We start from the raw sequence: 6,219 nt of genomic DNA on the forward strand, positions 1-6,219 counted from the left end.
TGTTAGCATATTTTTTTGCCTTGGTTCTGTGTGTTATCCTGTTTACCTGATTCTTGTTAATCTCTCACCATGCCTCGCATATGTTTTGCTGAATCTTTAGCCTACTTATATCACCTCTATATGATTATGTTTGCTCATCTCTTGTTTCTTTCTGTCTATATAGCTGGCCTTGTTTGTTTGCTACTCCTGTTCATTCGTCTCTATTTATATGTTGAGAAGACATAATCATGACTCCCCATGATTGATTCTGATTCTCCTTAATTGATGGTAATTGACAGATTTTCTTTCAAAGCCCTAGAATTCTACACGTCTGTTTAAATTGACTGATTTCATTACCTTATTTACTATGACACTTTGTTTTACTTAGTCTTTCCTTAATTAAGTCTTTCTAAATTTGGTCCTAATTGACTATTGTATGCCTACTGAACCTTGACTCCTTCCTTATTTAATCATGCACTGATTCTTCTTCCTGCCTTATATGGTATTGCATCTTTCCGTTTGATGTTGATTCCCTTAACTTAAGGGAGAGCTTCCTTGATTCTCTAATTGATTGATTCTGAGTTCTTAAATTATGATTTTTACCTTATTCCACTACCTACTTTCAACTATAAATACTCTAAGTCTTTTACAAACAACACTGACACTTGGTTTTTCAAAAACTCCTCTCATATTAAAAATCCATGTTCTTCTCCCTCTCTTGTGCTATTTGCTACTATTAGCCAGCTGCAAGCCAAGGCTAATCCTCTGTGCTCTTTGGTTCTTTCATTCTGCTTACTTCTATCTTCACTAGTATGTCCTAGTTTAATTTAAAGCCTCAACAACAACATGTTTCTCTTCTTGTTTCAGTTTCTTTTATTTTTAGCTTGCTTTTACTTGTGGTTCTGTTGTGAAGTCTATAGTTAGGTTATATTATCAGCATGCTAGTATGACTTGCCTCCCTTTAAATCAATGTATTCCCTTTTATGATTCAAAGAATGCCTGGACAACTGTTTTACCTACTGTGTACTTACCATTTTTGTGAATCCCAAATCCTTATCCCCCTCTATGTGTTTATGCTCCTCATGACTGGTTTGTGATTATGCCAATGTCAACTATCTTTGAGCATGTCTGAACCAGTCCTAAGACCCTTTGCTGGGGTTATTTGTCTGCAGTCAAATATCTGTGTATCCCTAAACCCTTTGACCCCTGTGAGACTACTAAGTTCATTTGGATTCTGTGTAGTGCTTGATTTTGTTTACCACTCCAACCTCTTTCAAACAACCTCTATTATTTTAGTAGTTGCTTTCAAAATATACTTCTTTCAACCTATGTCCTGCACTTCCATTATACTCTTAGTTAAGAAGTTCTTCCCCTTCTAGTATGTGTACTGCCTTGGGATCCTCTTGAGAACCCTTTGAACTCTGCCATACTGAGGCTAGCCTTTCCATACTGCACTGGTTCAATGCTTGGTTGCTAAGTCTAGGTGTAAGAATTGCCTGGGGTCCTTGTGCCCCTTAAGGAACTTTGATGCACTAAGACTCTAATTTGTCTATGGAAATGAGGCTTGTAAGACCATTGGGGGCTTTGGGAAACTTGGGCCTGATTGCAGGCTCTCTATATAATAGCTTCTTGATTTTCCATTTCACTTATGTAGTTAAGTTATTGGCCTGTAAGAATATGTAAACAGATATTTGGGGTATTTAGTAAAAAGGGTGGGTAGATATGTACTTTGTGGGGGTAATGTGGGTAGAAATCCTGCTCTGAGGGCTTTATTTTCAAATCTGCCTGCTTTACTCTATAGAAAACATGTTCATAGGATTTTACTCTTGTTGAATCTGATTTCGTTTGCATAATAGACATCATGCCTATAGGTTTCCACTTCCAATGTCGTTTGCATCAAGTAGAAATTATGTTCTTAAGGTTCTGCATTTTCGAAGTCATGTTCATAGGTTTTCAAACAATCGTGTCTTAAGTCAATTCAAGTATTGATACCATGCCCATAAGATCTAATTCCGATTCAGTTCTAATAAGTCTTTCATATGTTACTGCAAATTAACTAAAACCAGTAATACGCCTAGATACCATGCCTATAGGGATTTATATTCGCAATTATGTCTGATAATCTTATTATCCTGATAAATCAATGTTATTACGCCCAGTTCATCTTCTTAAAACTGGTCTTATTAAGCAATGCCATTTCTTGAAACTAGCTCTTTCAAAATTGCTTTAATCTCATTAGATATCCTGCCTATAGGTATCACAAGGTTCTATTTTGAAAACTTGTTCATTTCTGCATTAATATTGACACAATATACTGCATATAGGCAAGCCTTAGGGCATTTTCAAAATCTGCATTTCCCTGAAACTATTTTTGTCGTTTAACTTTTCTAATTCTGATAAGCTTATAAAGAGGAGTCTCTAGGCAACTACTAGGTTATAACTTCTGGATCTGAAAGTGGTCTATTTCTGCATAATCATTTAGAAATCCTGCTTTAGGACTTTGACTAATAAAGACCTTACTTGTGTCTGAGTCGTGCTTCCTGTATGTTTGTTTGAGGAGGAATTGTGAGCCTCTTAATTGCTCCCATTATGTGGAAGTCCTAAATGCTTTTTGACTGTCGCCTTAGATTTTTTCCTTTAAAGACTTAGGGGTACGTCTAGAACCACCTATAGGTAGATGTCCTAATTCTCTCTAGGACTATTAAGAAGGGACGGGTAGCAGCACACAATAGGAGTCAATGACCAAACACTCGCTTTGCATGAACAATATGGGATGGGAAGGGTAGATATGATATGATGACTACGCATTAATGTCACGTGTAGGCCCTCGTCGAGGAGTGTTTACCGGACATTGCATGCGGTGATCCTATCGGACAAACAATCTAGGACCCCTCTTTACCTAATCCTTTCTCTATTCAAAACTTTTATCTTCTACAACTTGTTTAAAACTTATCTTACTACTTGAATTATCCAACGTGCTTTACTTGCAACTTATTTGATTCAGCTATTTGTATGGACTAATTTGTAAATATAAGTTCGGTCGGGACCCACAGTTGTGGACCAAGAGGGGTGCCTAACACCTTCCCCTTGAGGTTACTTCGAGCCCTTACCCTAATCTCTGGTAATGCAAACTAGTTACCTGAGTTAATCGCTCTAGGTGCCCTAACACACCATAATCCGTTAGGTGGCAACTCTTCAAATGCCCAATTAATGAGTCATTACGCCCCATGGAATGTCGAAACCCGAACTCCTCTCCGTGGAGGGAAAAAAGGGGGCACGACAGCATGACGACTCTGTCGGGGATATCTTTTAGGCTTTTACCATAACGAACTTCTTTTTATAAATTACTCCAAGCATGCTTATCCTATACCCTGCTCCCTTATCTGGATTTAACTGTTGTTTCTTTTAAGCATTTATGATTCTAAAAACTGATTTGTCTCTTTGTTTTCCTTTTTATGTAACTGTCTTTTCAATTATTTAAATACTGTATTTATTTTTCCAACGTGAAAATACTTGCCTACATGTTATTAACTGCTGCATAAATTATGCTCCATAGCATATTCCACTCGTGCGTCTCAAATCTTATAGCAACGCTTTAATGAGTGGTTGCACTCTTCCGATTTTTTACCCTTAAATTCGGAAAGGCTTATTTGCGGTAAAACCAGTCGATCACGGTGCAGTCGACGATTCCGTGCTTTCCCCCTCCAGTTGTCCGCTTGAGGGTACCAGTCTAAAACCCCATAAAAACCTTACTCTATTAAATTGTGCATGCGTCATGGTCAAACCTAGTTGGATCAGTTATGTTGTCCACATAATGATCCTTTAAGATAAGCCTTATCCAAAGTCCATCGGGTTTTCCATAATCCCAACGGACGCAATCACATTCTGTGAATTAATTTGGAGGACTAAATGCTGATATACTGATCATAAATATTTAAATAGTCGAGTCCGGTAGAGGTAAGGCCTAACCCTTTTGTTTCACTGAAAATAAGGAATGAGGTCCCCAACGTCAGTATGGTTAGAACATCCTCACTCTTGCTAGAATGGTGGAGGAATCTTCCATCAGATGATAAAATCAATGAATGGAAAGAGATGACGGTCACTTCCAACAGAAAACCGGAATACCTTGAGCGAGGAATAGTGGAGCTGGAGGGCAAAGTCATAAAAAGGATTAAAAACTGCCAGAATACTGAGGGAAACGAAGGAGGATGTTTGGCAAAGGCATTCTTACCGACGAACCTATGCGAACTGGAGGATTTGATCAACGAGAACATTCAACCTGAGGAAGGTCCTTCTGGGACCAAATAAATTAGATTTACTTGCTTTTCTTAAAATGTAATAAGGCCAAGGGCCAGTAGTGACTTGTTTTATTATTATGTTAGTGTCGTTTTTGGATTCGTCTACTTTTATGTTATGAAATGAAGCATTTATTGGCATCTGAAGTTCTCCAAATTTATTTGTCGCTAGGCCTACCTCGGGCATAATGAGGCTCTCAAATTAGGATACGAGTTTATATTTCGAAATATGTGTTTAAATACTGCAAACATTTCAGAGTCCTCACTAAATTGTTACCTTTTGTTTTGTTTATTTTATTTATTATTATTCCCATCCCCATAAGTTGGTTCATCCATACTAGCCTCGTTAGCATATCATACCAGATCCAGAGGCCCTCCACCTCCTCCTCCTCCAAGCAACACAAAAAGCAGAGGGAAATCAAAGATGGATGACTTAAGTGGAATCCGAAAGGAAAACATTGAGAATGCAGAGACTTCCGATGGCCGTAGTACTCCAGCCCCGAATGACCTGGTTTTGAGGCTGGAACGAAAGATACTAGAACTACAAGGAGAATTTGAGCAGGTCCGCAATTTGGAAAACCAATAACTTACTCTCAATGTCCCCGATATCCACCAACAAAGCACAAAGAACCCAACACCTCCTCAGAACGCACAAAACCAACAGCTACAAAATCCTCCTACACCAAATCAATACGCAACTCCACTGCCGACACCAACTCCACCACAACAACATCATCAACCAATTCCATACCCACCAACCACCACTTACCACACTCCCCAAAATACACCACCACTCATTCCCGATCCACAAAACTCCACTAATGGCCATTACTATACCTAAGTTCCTGGCGCCCATCAGAGCAACCCCATATATGTGGAAACTACACCACATTCTACCCAGCCAATCTCCTGTGCACCGGAATCCTCTAAAAAGTACCTGCTCATTAAGAACATGGACGAAGAACTCAAGAAGCTAACAAGCCGAGTTCAAGGTATTGAAGGCGATAGAGGAATAGAAGGTTTGAACTACGAAGATCTGTGCATACAGCCCGATGTGGAACTGCTAGAGGGGTACAAACCTCCCAAGTTCGAAATGTTCAATGGTACAAGTGATCCCAGGGTTCACCTAAGGACTTACTGTGATAAGCTTGTCGGGGTTAGAAAAGATGAAAAGATTCGAATGAAGCTCTTTATGAGGAGCCTTACTAGGGATGCATTGTCTTGGTATATCAGCCAGAATCCCAAGAAATGGTCAAATTGGGTAAGCATTGCGCCAGATTTCATGGACTGATTCAGGTTCAACACAGAAAATGCACCTGATGTCTTCTACATCCAGAATCTCAAGAAGATGCCTACTGAGACTTTCCGCGAATATGCTACTCGTTGGAAGTTGGAAGATGCCAAGGTCAGGCCCGCTTTGGATGAAGAATAGATGAATAAATTCTTCGTCAGAGCATAGGATCCAAAATATTATGAGAGACTGATGGTCATTGAAAATCACAAATTCTCTAACATTATCAAGCTCGGGGAAATGATCAAGGAAGGAATCAAGAGCGGGATGGTACAAATTTCGAGGCACTGCAAGCCACGAATAAGGCACTCCAATCAGGTGGCATATCGAAGAAAAGAGATGTTGGGGCAGTGATGGTGGCCTAAGGCCCAAAAACTCCACTCACATACCAAACACCCCTACCCACACACCAGACACCTCCCTACATATCAAGCATCTCCACCCACCTATCAAACACATCCACCTACATACTAATGTCACGACCCAAAATCCCAACCCGGTCGTGATGGCGCCTCTCGTAAGGACTAGGCCAGCCAATCAACAAAACAATACATCTCTTTATAATTACTTAGCAGGAATAAGTCTAAATCATGGGCAATATAATCTTAAATGCGAAATAAACGTGATAGAACAAGGAAAACCCTCCCAACTCAG

The sequence above is a fragment of the Nicotiana sylvestris genome, chromosome 6 (genome assembly GCF_000393655.2).
Source record: "Nicotiana sylvestris chromosome 6, ASM39365v2, whole genome shotgun sequence".
Classification (NCBI taxonomy): Eukaryota; Viridiplantae; Streptophyta; class Magnoliopsida; order Solanales; family Solanaceae; genus Nicotiana; species Nicotiana sylvestris.